The 17,133-nt window shown below is 44.6% G+C and overlaps 1 protein-coding gene across 4 annotated transcripts in view; it reads left to right on the plus strand.

Annotated features, from left to right (window-relative positions):
• The window catches only part of GALNTL6 (polypeptide N-acetylgalactosaminyltransferase like 6), a 958,556-nt gene that overhangs the window by 334,295 nt on the left and 607,128 nt on the right, over positions 1 to 17,133 (plus strand). The gene's annotated exons all lie outside the window — the stretch shown is intronic.

Raw genomic sequence — 17,133 nt, forward strand, 5'->3', positions numbered from 1 at the left:
AAAAATGGTACCTTCCTACTTAACTGATCTGCTCTCTGTGGATTTAGTCATGGCTGCTTAACTTTGTGTCTAAAGTAAGTTCTTACTACTTTGTGCTGCTACTGTTAACACTGCAGAGCTAAGGCAGCTAAGACTGTGAGTTGCATTCTATTCCTTATTGTGCATTGGGAGCAGAGTTGTTACTAAATTGAAATTATAGTATCAATTAGTTACACCTGTGAAAAGGCATGACTTTCCATAGGTGTTTCTGAAAGACTAAAGTGGAGAACAGTGGGGTTGTACAGGTTTAATTAAACACATAATTTCACCTGCAGAATCCCAGTTACAGGAGGTGGAAGTGAGAGAATCATAGAGTCAAGACTGAACTACAGATCTGTGGTCAAGTATCAGAGGGGTAGCCGTGTTAGTCTGAATCTGTAAAAAGCAACAAAAAAAGTTGCTTTTTACAGATCTGTGGTTGAGGTGTTAGAACTGACAGTTAAAGGGAAAAAAAAGTTTGTGTTATAAACTCTTCCAGCTAATGTTCTCCTTTTCTTTGCAAGTGCTCCTCCAAAGTAACCAAATACAAGAAGTCTGGCTGTAAGCCTATCAGCCTAAATATTAATTAATTAGAAATCCTTGTGAGTAGCATTGTATACTGGTATGTAATAGCTCTAATATTTTCAGTATTTCATGTTTCTTTATTTCACATGTGAGCTCCAAGTGTGGAAATGTATAAATGCTGGTTTTTAAACCAGTTTTAATCACATTTTACCTTTTCTATGCTTGGACTTTATGGCAAGTGTGTGTGTGTGTGTTCTCTCACTCACTCACGCTGTCAAATTTGTCTGATGCTACTTAAATGACTTTGTACCTGAGATCTCCATCTTCATATCTACAAATGGAAAGTGAAATTTAGTAAAAAAAAGCCTGTGTATTCTAAGATATATTAAACTGACAATTTAATCCATTTCCCCTTTTGATTCCTCCCCCAGACCCAGGACATTTTAAAAGTTCATCTTAGCTCGATTTTGAAGTTGTAATAGTCAGCAAACAGGAAAAAGGGGGCTAATAATACTAATCCTCTGCTCTGACAGTGGTCATCAATAAAAAGTTAGCATTTGAAACAATTTCTGCACAATGGTATTTGAGAACACATTTTTTCCCCTGTGGCAAATGTTGACTTTGTAATGGTGGTAATTGTGCTTATTGCAGGGTGAGCTGGCCCTTTAAGGGAGCCTTGGATTGAACCTCTCAGCCAGCAGAGTATGTGATTAGGAATTAGACCTGATGAGGATATAAGGCCAGCTTGACCCGTAGGTAGGGCTAGGGAGAGATTCAGAGGAGTAGGAGGATTCTATAAGCTGCTATATAGAATCAGGCTTCGAGAAAACAGAGCAGAGGCTCTTCTTAAGAGAACCTGGAGAGAGCAAGCCTGGAGGGAATCGGAGCCAGCTAGGAAGGCTGGGGGAATGCTAGCCTGTTGAGAGGAAAGCCTTAGTAGGAACAAGGTTAAGCTGTGCACCAAGGAATGTGACCCAGAATGGCCTTAAACTTTAACAACTCAGCCTCTCCCAAAGAGAGGGTTATTAGGAAAACACCTGCATTACAAAACTTCTTTCCCTGAGAGAGAGTGGAAACTAAGGCAGCGTAGGCACCAAAAACCTGGCTGGGTATACCCCTGCTACAGTCCCATTTTGTCTGTGGTTAATCACAATTTAGATACTAGCTCATAGGTTCTCAAAATGCATTACAAACATTAATGAATTAATGTTTGCAATAGCCCAGTGAGGAAATGAAATATACTAGTTTACAGATGGGGATACCACGGCCAGTGGTTTCAAATTCAATTGAAATTCAGTCCATGGTGGGACTGTCTGCAAATAAGGCCATTTTTATATAGTTTAATAAATATGGATTTAGGTGCCGAGCTTTGGGGATTTTAAAATTTTGGTGTAAGTGTCTTGTCTCAACTCACACAAGAAATCTGTAGCAAAACTGAGAATCAAACTCAGATTTCCTAACTCACAGCACCTGTGCCACAAAGACTATGATAATTACTTTTAAAGATTATTTTGGTGCAAGCACTGTGCATGTTGTGACATAAGCAATTGAAAGAGCTTCAAACCTAAGTTTGGTGCTTATGTGCTGGGGGGAAAGTCAGACAAAAGCTGAAGGTTAAATATCTAAAGCTCCATTTGAGTTACAGTAGCTTAGAGTGTTCAATGAGGTGTAACCTTCAATTCCCACAAAAAGTGTGGGAGACAAGGAAATATAAATTGATACACTGAGTTTCAATCAAAGCTGTTCTTTCATCCTATGTTAATATGCTAGTCACAGTCTGGCTGTTTATACAATTAGATTAATTAATCACAGTACTCTGTTTAGTGAAATATACCATGATTGCTTCTGTAATTGAAAAATATCAGCATAAAATGGAAAGGTCAGTTTAAATGGCATAAGACAAAAGAGAGAATATCTACTTATTGAGTCTTAAAGTTTTTGGTTTAAAATTACAGCCTGGCCATACTTTGAATGAATTGCTTCAAATCTAAATCTTTTCCCTCTGCCCCCCAGTAGTCCCCTTCTCTCACCCTCTGCCACAAATGGAAGAGCTTTAATGCAGCCCTGGATTATTTTAATAGTCTCAATATTAAAGAAAAATCAGGTTTCAGAGTAGCAGCCGTGTTAGTCTTCGGATGCATCCGAAGAAGTGGGCTGTAGTCCACGAAAGCTTATGCTCTAATAAATTTGTTAGTCTCTAAGGTGCCACAAGTACTCCTGTTCTTTTTAAAGAAAAATCAGATATCTTTCAGCTATTCATTGATATTTCGAATCACCACATATCAGAAGTTGGAGATGGAAGAGACCTGTTAGATCATAAATCCACCATTTCTAGTACTTTGTCAGGTCTAATTTTAAATACCCTTAGCCAGGTATTAAACTTTTAACACAGAGATCTTTCCAGGGTAGTAACACAATTTTTTAGGTGATTAAGATAATCTATCTTTAAAAAACCCTTTCAATGGTATGTCCACTTTACATGGAGGCTATTTTAAAATAATTTTAGAGAGGTTTCTTTCTAGCTCATTCAATGTGCAAGTAGTTGGCTGAACTAGTGGTTTGTTAGTATCTGAGGTTATTTTAATGTAGGTTTAAATGTTGGAGGCATCATCGAAGTTAGACTGAAAAGACCTATTACAGTAGGTAATTTAATCCATCCTGTTGCCAGGGCATGCTTTATTACTGATGGTACATTTTCTAGTTGTTTGTCCAGTGCCAGTACTTCCCCTATGAGACTATTGCACAGCCTACTGTATTTCTGTCAGAAAGATTTTTCTAATAGACAGCCTAATACATTTTCCCTTGCTCTACTTCATCTAATTTTTACTCTCTTCTGCCCTACCTCATGCACCTACCAAAATAATGCCTTTCCATGTATTTGACCACATCCGTGGTTTACAGGCAGATTGAACAGTGTAAGAGTATAGTGTTCACAGATGGCTTAAAGCTCACTGTAGCAGTGCATTAATTATGGTGCTGCTTTGTGCATGCCATCCTGTCTCTACTGTTACACCATGGTGAACACTATCCTAATTTTTGATAAGCTGGGATAGCCACAAGAGGCTGAGAACAGCTCAAGGGCTGGCATGGTATAGGGATGTCCCTATGATCCCTCTTTTCCTGCTGAAAGCAGGAAGGGTATATCGTGTTAGTCTCTCTGCACTGGTTCTATGCCAGAAAAGGATCACCTTACCTCCTCCTTGAACCACTTAAGCCATTTTTGTAGGCAGGTACACCTTTATGATCAAAGCACTGCACTGCATGCAAAGATCTGGCCAATGGTCTTTACATCATACAGAATGCAGCATTGGTGTAAAATCCATTGGGATGCCTTAGGATAAGTGGGACTACCTCATCTGAAATGAAAATGAAACTGATTGAATCAGAAGATTGAAGTACATCTGTGGAGACCCGAAGGAAGGGACCACTTGGAGAGCCTTACTGTTTCTTGATCCAATTCCATTAGTTTTAATCATCCTCTTGTATTTCTCCTTTGAGGGATTACACCTATGATGTCCAAACAGGCCATTCTGTGCACTTACGCATTATCTTTTTACAAGACCCATACATAAATTAATCACTTCTTCATTATCTCTATGCTTATCTCTGACTCATCAATTTCTGAGTCCACTGTAGATCTCCAAGTAATCAATGTGCACACTCAGCATTCCAAGAAAAGTTATATAATTTACTACCCATGATTTTGCCAGTGGAAGTACTAGAGGTGAGCTAATTTACCGGAGAAAGCTTTGTTTGGTACTGACATACAGTATGTCCCATTCTCCCTCATGAGTCAAATTGGGGTTTTTGCTGATGAAGTATGTTCTTAATACTGCGAGTCATCAGAGTACTTCCAGAGTATTGTTGATTGACATGTTCCTGAGATGAACTGGATATTTCTGTTGCATTTAATAACAATTTGAGACCATCAAATAAAAACCTTTGATTAAATAATTCCATTTGAGCCTATCAAAGATTAATACAGCACTATACTGAATACAGAAAAAGAACCTATGTTACCAGTCTTTATATGTTGAAGAGTTGGCCTCTTTTCCCTCCCTCTGTAATCGGTGGAATGCTGACTCTTTTCATTCCCAAACTAACTCCCAAAACCTCTTTCCTTTTACAGTGTTTCAGACAAATTCCTTTTTTGTAGGGAAAATTATTTTCCCACAATTAATTTCACTGTGTTTTTTAGTTCCTTGTTTTACCTATTTATGGAATTTATTATGGATCCTGCATGCATAGCTTTACAAGCTAAAAGAATTTCTAATTTAATTAAGAACACCTGTTGTAATAAACACTTCCTAATGAGTTTAAAACATCTGGGAATGGATCATTTCATAAATGACAGAAAACATTTGATAAATATATCTTTATCAATTACAGAACATAATTGGATTGCAACCCCTCATCTATTGCCCAGTCGTGTTTATTATGACATATTTCTGTAGGGTCCCTTCATTAGTTTCAAGGGATCCCTTTCCTGGATATCTGGGCTTTTTTACTAAGGTCAGGGTAAAAGATGACACACATTCCATTGACTTCATTTTCCCTTCACCCACTGGGTTAAACTGAAGGACATTTTCAATGTCAGTATAAGACACTGAATATATAGATAAAAAGAATTTTGATTATGTTGTGTAACACAAAAATTATGAGTTAACATACAGAAAAAAGGCTAATACTTACTAACACTTCCCCCTACCACCCTCAAAGCTTGTTTTAAAGACTTCAAGTTACAGAGAATCCACCATTTACTCTAGTTCAAACCAGCAAGTGACCCATGCCCTAATCTGCAAAGGAAGGCAAAAAACAAAACAAAACAAAACCCCCCAGAATCTCTGGTAATCTGACCTAAAGAAAAATTCCTTCCCAACTCAAAATATGGTGATCAGTTAGACCCTGAGAATATAAGTGAGGTCCGCCAGCCAGGCAGCTGGGAAAGAATTCTCTGTAATAATGCAGAGCCTTCCCTATTTAGTGTCCCATCACTGGCCATTGGAGATATTTGGTAATAGCAGATATGGATGGGCCATATCCCATTGTAGGCAATCTCACATACTTTCCCCTCCATAAACATATTGCTCTCAGTCTTGAAAAAAGTTGTGTTCTTTGCCTTCACTACTCCCCTTGGAAGGCTGTTCCAGAACTTCACTCCTTTTGTTGGCTAGAAACCTTCATCTAATTTCAAGCCTAAATTTGTTGATGGCCAGTGAATATCCATTTGTTCTTCTGCCAACATTAGCCCTTAATTTAAATAACTCCTCTCCCTCCATGGTGTTTAATCCTCAGCCTTCATTTTGTTAAACTAAACAAGCAAAGCTCCTTAAGTATTCCCTCATAAGGCAGGTTCTCCATTCCTCTAATCATCCTAATACAGTGGTGGGCAACCTGGGTCCCACAGGCCTCATGTGGCCCATCAAGGTAATCTGATTGCAGGCCGTGAGGCATTTTGCTGACGTTGACCATCCGCAGGAACGGCCCTCTACAGCTCCCAGTGGCCACGGTTTGCCATTCCTGGCCAATGGGAGCTGCAGGAACTTCTTGGACTTTTCTGGGACCAACCCATATCATGCTGGGATCAATGGCAAAATGACTGTTGATTTCAGTGGTCCAAGATCAGGCCAGTAATCTCCCACTTTTGGAAATTTCACAAAAATGCCTATGCAAAACGCAACAGTTTGCATGATAACATTTGCCAGTGAGCTTAGAAGAGGTCTCCTTATCAAGCCACTTTCTATCTGAGGCTTTAACAAGACTGAATTACAATGTAAACCTGCCAATTACGTTAATTTAACTTATTTTCTTCAGCAGTTGAAGGTGTTTTAAGAGTCTATTAGTGAATGGAAACTGCTGCCTGATGCAAAGGCAGGAACAGAATACATTGAGAAATCTAGTAATGACACAGAAATTGGAACATTGGTAGCATGCTGAGTAGAGTCAGCACTTGGGGTTTAGCAAGAGACTAGCTTGACTTAAGAAGGACTATTTTAAGATGTAATTTAATATTAGTAGTTCAGAGATGAGATTTTGGTTTTAATTTTTTGTCATTTTTATTCCAATATAATGTAAGCCATATGACTGCCACAGGCCCCAAAATTAAGTGCTGAAACATGCCAATTTTGTATGCCATTTAATTAATTCCTATGCCCAGTTGATGTTGTTGCAGGAAGAAAGACATCTGATGGGAACAGTACTCTATGTTCAATTTTCTCCATTGTAAAAGATTACTTTGTAGAATGGCTAATTTAGAGTGTCCATTGCCGAACCAACACTCAGATACTCAGGAAAATATTCTAATGCCATGCTTTCTTTGTAAATTTGGGTTATTTTATTAAAGCCTCAGAGGTTTTGGCATTGCAGAAAGCAACTTCAGCATTGATTTGCTTAATGTCCAGGGAATATGTAGTTCTATTGTATTCCATCACAAATCAACAAAACAGCCCAAAATACACTTTTAAACTGTCTGCTTCTTACTGTGTTGAAGTATTTATCAAAAACCTTGAAATATGATATGAAATGGAACAGGGATATAATGTTTCACCATGGTGCATAGATGACTTGACAGTATGGTAGAATGTATACAAAGATTTGGTGTTAAAGCTGACTGTGACGGGGTCTGCTTACCCCGCACTAGCCCAGACAGGACTAAGCCCATATTATGGACAGCGGAAGTCCCACCTCCCTGGCGAGACTGGGCATGCTCCAAGTGCTATAGCAGTATAAAGGGAGGGAGCCCAGCTCATTCTGCGCTGGAGGCGGCAGGGGAAGGACCTGCCTGGGAAGCTCCTGTGGAGGGCCAGCCACAGCCATTGACTGCACTGGGAATCAAAGCCTTTTGCGGCCCGCCCGCACGCCGGTGGCTGGAGGAGCCCCCGGAGACGACCAGCCCCGCTGAACACAGAGAACCCGACACTGCATGGGAAACACCAGCACAGACTCTGGTAGGAAGTGACTCAGGGAGGGTGATGGACTGGTACCTCATGTCCAGGAAATCTCAGCGTGTTTCAGTAGGACTCCCCTGCTGTCTCAGTGGCAAGCTGCTTCGCCACTGTTAGGGCCCTGGGTTGGGGCCCGGTGGAGTTGGGTGGGCCTGGGCCCCCTTACCAGGGTTGTCACACCCCTTAGTGTGTGCCCAAACTTTATAGACTCTGACCGCTAGGCCACGCTGCCCTGCACCAAAGGGCTACTTTGTAGATGGTGACTGATAGGCCACGCTGCCCTGACCCTAGGGGCGTGGACCATCACACGTGGTGGAGAACGTGGGCAGCGCCCAGGACCTGCTGAAAGGTCCAAGGGAGGGAATCTAGACAACAGGAGCCCCACCGCCGTGCAAGATGGATACAGAGAAGTTTCTAAAGTGGATGCTGGAGAATCAACAAGAGCAGGCAGCTCAACAGTGTCAACAACCGTCTCACATGATGCAGCAGATGGCCAGCCAGCAGCAGCTGCAGATGACACAGCACCAGGAACAAAAGCAGCAGTTCCTTTGAGAGTTGGCTGCCCAGTAACAATTACAATGGGAACGCCTAGTCAAACAAGTGGCAACTCTACTGCGCACGCCGGGAGCCCCAGCCCCCGCACCCATGGGAGTGGATCTGGAGAGGCTTCAGTGGGGCTACCAATTCGCCTCACTAAGATGGGACCAGGTGACGACCCGAGGCATTCCTGGTCATGTTCGAGTGGGTTGCCACTGCTGCTCGGTGGCCCCCAGAACACTGGACCACCATGCTAGCTCCTTATTTGACGGGACAGGCGCAGACTGCCTACTGCAACCTTGATTCCTGGGAGGCCTTGGAGTACCCCCGGGTGAAAGTGTCCGTATTAGACCAAACTGGCATTAGCCAGCGCCTCCATAAAGAACAGTACCCCTCCCCCCCCCCGCCCGGGGCTCGACCTTGGGCCGTGGCCCAACGGGTATGGGATCTCTGTTGGAGATGGTTGGACCCAGAAGGCTTGACCAGGCCCCAGGTGGCGGAGATGGTAGCACTTGAACAGTTCACCCAGATCCTCCCGGCAGGAGGAAAAGCATGGGTGCAATGCCACCGACTGGCGACCTTGTCAGTGGCTGTGAGCCTGATGGAGGACTACTTGGCGGCCGAGGGAGCCGAGGTACCTCCACAGGGATCTGGAAACCCGAGCCGGAGGAACAGGCCAGGCAAGGGAAGCCCTTGGGGAGCGGAGGCTCGGGAACCTCCATCCAACACCCGCTCTACACCCACTAAGCCTCCCAGCACTGAACCCAGGCATAGGGTCACTCAGGCTCCAATTCGAAGGGATCATCTCCCACAAGGGGAGCGAAGCCCACCAAGGGAAGGCCCTGGACTTTCAGAAGGCTGGAATTGCTGCTGGGAGTGCAGACAAGAGGGACATTTTTGGCGGGAATGCCGGTTCATGTATTACAACTATAGGCAAGTCTGGGTTGCTGGCCAAAGAGCCCGGATAAGGGGGCTGTGAAAGTTAGTGGTCCCTGTGCGGGTTGAAGGGACCTCGACGAATGCCCTCGTGGACTCAGGATGCAGTCAGACCCTCTTACGGGAGGGGCTGGTTCCTGACCTTAGACTCGGGGGAACAGATACACCTACAGTGTGTACATGGGGATATCCGCCCTTACCCCACAGCCTGCGTGAGGATTGAGATTGGTCAGTGGGAGGAAGTCCTCCATGTGGGCGTGGCCCCCAGATTGGCCTACCCCGTAGTGCTGGGCGAGACTGGCCAGAATTTAGGGAGGTCCTCCAGCAGTATCAACCACCGGCTCCACAAATGGAAGGAGCTACGTCTCCAGGGAGGGGACTGCTTTGGGACACACCCGAGTCAGACCCCGGGGAAGGGACATCTACTGCGGGGAAGGCACCCGCCAACGCCCAACAGCCATCCATGGAAGACACGCAGGCAGAGCTGGAGCGAGATATTGATTTTCTGTGGGAGCAGACAGAAGACCCGACCCTGAGTAGGGCCTGGGAGCAGGCCACTGGCCCTGGCTCCGGAGAGGACACACCTCCGAGACCTCCGTAGTGGCCCCGGTTTGAGATCCGGTGGGATCGCCTATATCGGCTGGTACAGAAACCACAGACACCCAAGCCGCTCCATCAGCTGTTGGTTCCCCAGAGGTTGCGACGAGGCCTCCTACAGTTAGCACATGCAAACCCCTGGGCAGGACACCTGGGGCGGGAAAAGACCCTTCAGAGGGTGGCCCGCTGGTTTTTTTGGCCCACCATTCACCAAGAGGTCTGGGATTATTGCGTGTCTTGCCCAGAATGCCAGCAGGCCGGACTGAAGGGTGTACCCCAAGCACCATTAATACCCCTGCCTGTGGTCGGTGTACCCTTTGAAGGCATCGGAATGGATTTGGTAGGACCCTTAGAAAGAAGTAAGATAGGAAATCGATTTATTTTAGCAATCATGGACTACGCAACACGTTATCCTGAGGCTGTTCTCCTCCGAGCATGCCGGTGATTGCCGCTGAACTCATGAAGGTCTTCGCTAGGGTCAGGTTACCCGCGGAGATCCTGACTGACCAGAGTACTAACGTATCCCCTTAACTAATAGCAGAGCTGTGCCGCCTCCTGAATATTCGGTCACTCTGAACGTCGGTTTACCATCCACAAACAGACGGTTTAGTGGAGCATTTCAATAGTACCCTGAAGTCCATGTTGAGGAAGTTCGTGGAGGAAGACCCCAGCCATTGGGATACACTATTGCCAGCGCTGCTGTTCGCCGTAAGGGATGTGCCTCAAGCGTCGACTGGGTTCTCGCCCATTGAACTCTTATATGGCAGGCAGCCCCGAGGGATCCTGGACCTCCTGAGGGAAGACTGGGAGGAGCAGGAGACATGAGTACTCGGGACCACCCCGTATGTGCTACACCTCCGAGAACGGCTCCAAGCCTTGGGGGCTTTTGCCCGGGAGAACCTACTACGGGCCCAAGAGACGCAAGAATGGATCTATATCCAAGGGGCTAAGGTACGGAGTTTCGACCCTGGGGACCAGGTGTTGCTCTTGTTGCCCTCAGCCGAATCAAAGTTCCTGGCCAAGTGGCAGGGGTCTTACGAGGTGACCCAACGTGTCAGGCCAGTAGATTACGAGGTCCGGTTGCTGGATGACGGAGGGACACCCAGACCTACCACGTGAATCTTTTGAAGGCCTGGAAGGCTAGGGAGGCCTTGTTCATCACCCAATTGCCCCCAGAACTTGGACCACTAGCAGGGGAACCTCTAGACCCAAGGCCGGCTATGCTCGGGACCGGCCTCACCACGGCACAGCAGGAGCAAATATCGAAGCTCATAAAGGATTTCCCCGACGTCCTATCAACCTGCCCAGGATGAATCAACCTTATGAGCCATCATATCGCAAAGACACCAGGTCAGAGAGTGAGAGACAACCACCGACTGCTGCCTCGAAAGATGTGGGCCACTGTATGACAGGAACTGGATACGATGCTTGAGATGGGGGTGGTCGAAGAGCGAATGGTGCAGCCCAATCGTTCTGGTGGTCCCAAAACCCGACGGGACCACGAAATTCTGTATCGGTTTTCAGAAGGTCAACACTATCTCTCGGTTTGACGCGTACCCAATGCCCGGGTGGAAGAACTCATAGAACGACTCGTGGGAGCGAGGTATTTGTCAACCCTAGATTTAACGAAAGGCAAATCCCACTAACACCAAACTCCCGGGAAAAATATCGCCTTCCCAACACCATTCGGCCTCTTCCACTTTCTAACCATGCCGTTCGGGCTACATGGAGCTGCAGCAACTTTTCAGCGGCTGATGAATAAGATCTTGCTGCCTCATGGTGTATATAGTCGACATTGTGGTATATAGTTACAACTGGAAGGACCACCTCCAACACCTTGCTGGGGTATTCCAGGCCCTTTAGAGCAGCCGGCCTCACGGCCAACCCGTGAAATGCCATCTTGGATAGGAAGAGGTGACCTACCTTGGGTACATGGTAGGGGGAGGGAAATTGTGCCCCCTAATCAATAAGGTACAAGCCCTTATGGATACGCCCAAGACAAAGAAACCGGTACGCCAGTTTTTGGGACTGGCCAGGTACTATCACCGTTTTGTACTGGACTTCATGTCCATAGCTGCCCCCCTCTCAGACCTGATGAAGAACTCTCAGCTGCGACAGGTGCAGTGGTCTGACCTGTGCGACGAGTCCTTCAGGACGCTGAAAGAACAGCTCACACAGGAACCGGTCCTGCGACACCCCGATTTTACAAATGCTCCAAACAGATGCCTCAAAGTTAGGTTTACGGGCCGTACTCTCCCAAGAACTGGAGGGGGAAGAACACCCAGTTCCGTACCTGAGTCCCAAATTATTTCCTCGAGAACGACACCACTCAACAATAGAGAAAGAGGCCCTGGCTATTGGCGCCCTGCGCTATTAGCTGCTGGGGAACACCTTCAAATTGATCACTGACCATGCCCCCCTCAGGTGGATGCACAGCATGAAGGATGTGAACCCCCGGATTATGCGCTGGTACCTTTCACTCCAACCCTACGACTTCCTCGTGTTTCATCATCCGGGTAAGATTCATGCTAAGCGGATTTCTTTTCTAGCCAGGGAGGGGAGGAAGAGGAGACAGACCGCCCCCAAAGGTCCTTCTTAAGGGGGAGGGTGTGTGACGGGATCTGCTTACCCCGCACTAGCCCGGACAGGGTTAAGCCCATATTATGGTCAGTGGAAGTCCCGCCTCCCTGGCGAGACTGGGCATACTCCAAGTGCTATATCAGTATAAAGGGAGGGAGCCCAGCTCATTCTGCGCTGGAGGTGGCAGGGGAAGGACCTGCCTGGGAAGCTCCTGCGGAGGGCCAGCCACAGCCATTGACTGCACCGAGAATCGAAGCCTTTTGCGGCCCGCCTGCACCCCGGCGACTGGAGGAGCCCCTGGACACAACCGGCCCCGCTGAACACAGAGAACCCGACATTGCATGGGAAACACCAGCACAGACTCTGGTAGGGAAGTGACCCAGGGAAGGTGACGGTGTAGTACCTCATGCCAGGGAAACCTCAGCGTGTTTCGGTAGGACCCCCTGCTGAGTCAGTGGCAAGCCGCTATGCCACTGTTAGGGCCCTGGGTTGGGGCCCGGTGGAGTTGGGTGGTTGTCACACGACTTAGTGGGTGCCCCAACTTTATAGACTCTGGCCGCTAGGCCATGCTGTCCTGCACTGAAGGTTGGCGCTACAGACTCTGGCCACTAGGCCACGCTGCCCTGCACTGAAGGGTAGCTCGAGAGACTCTTGTCATTAGGCCATGCTGCCATGCACCAAAGGGTGGCTTTGTAGACGGTGACTGATAGGCCACACTGCCCTGACCCTAAGGGCATGGACCATCACACTGACAAAAGCGTTTTTTAATGATCTATTGATTTCACTGTAAAAAATTGAAAATGTAAAAGCTAAGTTTCAGTCGGCACATGTATACCCACTGAGGGACAAATTTAATTTGCAGCATGTGGCAGGAAATTAATTCATGTAACATTGCTTTCATTTTTATTTGAAAAACATGGAGGATGGCCATACATGCAAATAACTTTATATGTTCAAATCTGACTTCTGTTTTCTTTTTATAGACTACAGTGCAATGTAGCAAACAAAACATTTCTCAGTATCCATGCAGAGTGTCTCCCAAATTAAATCAAGTCCTTGTTAGACCTCCACAAAGCATAATACTTGTTTTTGATATAGTTTAATTATCATATTTTAAATGCTTAGGATATAGTGCTCTTACAATTCAAGGTAAGTGCTTCCTTCTTGCATCATTGCCAACTCCAAGTGGTCAGGACTTGAGTTGGACCTTGTATATTAAATTGGATATAAAATATTTTAAATTAATACTTTTGGGGTTCTTTATTTGCCTTGTTTCCTGAACATTTAGGGGTCACCTTCTCAAGCTTTTCTCCATAATCATGAATGGTATAAAATTACTTTTATTCGAAAAGGAAAGCTGAGATTCTCACGCAGTCACCTGACTCCAGAAGCTGGGCTTTAAATAAAAACAAATATTCTTACTTTGAATTCTTGCTACAAATTCTGTCAGCAGGGGAGAGAGGCCTGATTTCAGCTACAGGCTTGAGGAGAAACTTGCTTGGTATGCTGGAGGAAATCTTGACTCCTATTTTGGTTTCTTCCTTTCTTTTGTTTTCTGTTTGATGCTTTTCTATGTGTAAACTACTTATATGGCCCCAATCAGGGATTTGGAGCAATCAAATTTTTGAATTGCTCCGCTCTGGCTCCACTCCAGCTCCAGGCATAAAACCTACTGGTCTGTGCTCTGCTCCAAAGCCCTGGCCCCAATCACTATCCTCAGAGCACCTCACAATCTTTTGTGTGTTTATCCTCGTAACATCCTTGTGAAGTACACTCATGTCCATTTTTATGGATGCAAAACTCAGGCAGAGAGACTAAGTTTGCCTAAAGTCACATGGGTTGTCTGCCATTGAACACTGAACAGAACCCTGGTCTCCCAAGGCCCAGATTCCTTCTTTCCTATCTCCATCTTACTTTCCTGATCCTGCCAGGCTTATACACATTTTAATTCTTCTTTGGACACCAAAATAAGTGGTCTGATTTTCAAAATACCTAGCACACAAACTGTGTCAAATTATATATTTACTGGGCTTGTCATAAATCATACTGCAGCCTGAATTTGAATTTTCATTCCTCTGTGATATGAAAGTTTAATAAATTAATCACTTGCAATTTGTAAAAAATAAATGATACATTTTTAAAAATGTGATTAAGAAAACACCATAAGGAAATTCAAGTAGTTTCCATACTCTTCTAGTGCTATTTAAACAATCAGTGATGTGAACTGCGGAGGTCCAATCAGTATAATGCTTGTTCTTGGCAGTGTGATTAGATAATGTTTGTTTTTGTCCTATACTTTTGATGTTGAGAACTTTTTCAAGAGAGAGGTGAAATGCTGTCTTATATAAAACTATTATTTAAAATTTGTTATAGCAATACAGCATGGTGAAAAAAAAATTAATATTCAATCATCACCCACCACATAAACAACACATTACTCATCTGCACGTCCAAGAATCACTCAGATTTTCATAAAAACATTTTGATAATGTTCATTGAGAATCTCACTAGAGTATGCTGAAAAGTGTGGAGGGGGAAAAACTTTGATATGTAAATGTTCTAAGCGCAGCTACTGTGAGAAATGGAACTTGCTGCCAATAAACACAATAGCAACAATGCCACTGAATTCCCCTTTAACCCCCATATTTTTCTGCTTTAAAAATAATTACTGAATCAAATAGCTATTAACAACATCATGACATATTAAAATAACAGAGTTTCAATTCTAAACTTTATGAAGTTAGAAAATTCACTCTGTGGACTTTCCCTTAGCTCATGCAATTGTATCTCTACACTATCATCAAGTCCAAGAAGAGGCATGTGCAATGTTATAAGACAGTATAAAAAGCCTTAATTTATGTGTTCTCTGTCTAGCACCTCTGGGTTTGTTAGACAATCCTAAGTTATTTTAAAGTAGCTTTGTTTAATTTCTTACTGTTTTCATTTGGATTTATAAGAATAGATCTCTCTTCAGGCTTTGAAAGACGATCAGTGGTGGAGTCAGGTTTTTCAACCAGAAATCAGTGGGTCATAGGTGGTGGGCTGAAGAGCAACTAAGCTCACCCTGCACTCACTGGGTGGCAGCAGCAGCAGCTCCTGTCCTCTGGGGCTAGACCCAGCTCACCACTCCAGGCATTGCAACCTGGCACACAAGGTCTTACCACATTTAGGTTTGGTTCTGCCACATTCCCCTCCATCATGACCGGTGAGTCCAGTCCTGCATGACAGGAGCCACTGCTGCCAGATGAGGGTGGAGAGGGCTCATGTGAAAGGTGACATAGACCTAAAGGTTGTCAGGGAGGCACTTGCCCTCCACCCTCCCCCGCCCTTCTATTGGCTTCACCACGGGACAGGGTTGTTTTCAGTAGGGAGATGTAATACCTGACTTGGAGACCTGTACAGCTGACAGAAGCAGGTGTGGGGGGCTCACTTAGGTATAGCAGTTACAATACACTTCAATACTACTTCAGAGGAATGATGGTCCAGTGGTGAGGGTGCTAGCCTGGGATTCGAGCCCCACTGTTGTGAAGATTAATACATTAAAGATTGTGAGGTGCTCAGATACTGTGCTGCTGGTGGGGGGTCAAATAAGTAACTTAGATATAATTTTTAGACCTGCGGCATGTGCTCACTCTAGGTACCAGTCTGAATGGCAGTAGGTGCACATGGAGGAGCCCTGATATTGCTCCACCCTACTCATCAGTGCCCCCTTTCTGGCTCTGAATACTGCTGACTACACCAGTCAACCCATCCTCAACAACTGGAGAGCACAGGAATCAACTTTCAGGCTGCCTTCATATGCTCTCTTTCCACCCTTGCATGCACACACAGAATGTGCCAGGCCTTGTTTATATGACACTATAATTGAAACTGCCATCGTTTTTCCATTGAGGAGCTAATAGATCCTGTTACAATTTCAAAGGGAATATAAAACATTGCAAGAAGTATGCTGGAGATGTTTTCAACATGCATCCTAGGGTACCAAAGCTCAGCATTTTTCTCGATGCTCCTTGGCATATTTATGAAGCCCTACAATATGGAGTAAACGAAAGGTTCACAAATTCCTTTACCCAATAACTATAGCATCTTAACCAAATAGACAGTACTATTCTAAATGTCAGTGCATGCTGAGAGCTCTTAATCCATGGATAATGGACTCAAAAGAACCAATGAATTTGTTAGTTGATCATTTCAATGCATACTATTAGGGATCTTCTAAAAATTGACATGATCAATCATGAGTCGAATATGCAAATACAGATTTAGGGAGCTTTAATTCATAGGTTACTGCAACATTCGTTTGCTGTGTCAATGGAAAACATGTTTTTAAAATTCATACTGTTTTGAGTATGCACAGCTATTGCATGTGCTAATACTCCTTTTGAAAATATAAAGTGGAAAGGAAGGGCATCAGACTTCACTAATTCTTTCTGTGCCTCCATTTTTAAATTTGTAAAATGGAGATAATACTTTCCTGATAGGAGTATACAGGCTAAATGAATTGATTTTATAAAGTGCTTTGAATGAGAGTTCTTGAATACAATATTATTATAATTGCACAGTAGATTTAAAAACAAAACAAAAAAAAACCCTTCACTCTGCAGACTATCTTAGGAAACAAGTGCCTTTACTTTTATTCCCTATCCCAACCTAAGACTTCTTTCCTAGGGCCAAATTTTAAAGTTAATGGGAAACTGCTTGAGTAAAAACTGGGTAGGGACCTCAAGAGTTCATCTCATATCTTTTGTGAGGTGGCTGCTAATTTAAAAAAAAATCCTTTCTCCTGGAGTGAATTGGGGAGGTATGAAGGATGGGGGGTATAGCTTGTTCAGTGTACCACAATCTGAGGAGGAAAAGACTGTTTTCATCTCTGCTGAACTGTGCCAAAATCAGAGCATGATCTCAGTCTGCTCTTTCAATACTCAGAGAGGGAGAGAATCAAATCAGGCCAAAAGCATGAGTGCAAGTGAAGCCTTAGTATAGTGGCCCAAATGGT

Source organism: Chrysemys picta, chromosome 5, assembly GCF_011386835.1.
Source record: "Chrysemys picta bellii isolate R12L10 chromosome 5, ASM1138683v2, whole genome shotgun sequence".
In the NCBI taxonomy this organism is placed as follows: domain Eukaryota; kingdom Metazoa; phylum Chordata; order Testudines; family Emydidae; genus Chrysemys; species Chrysemys picta.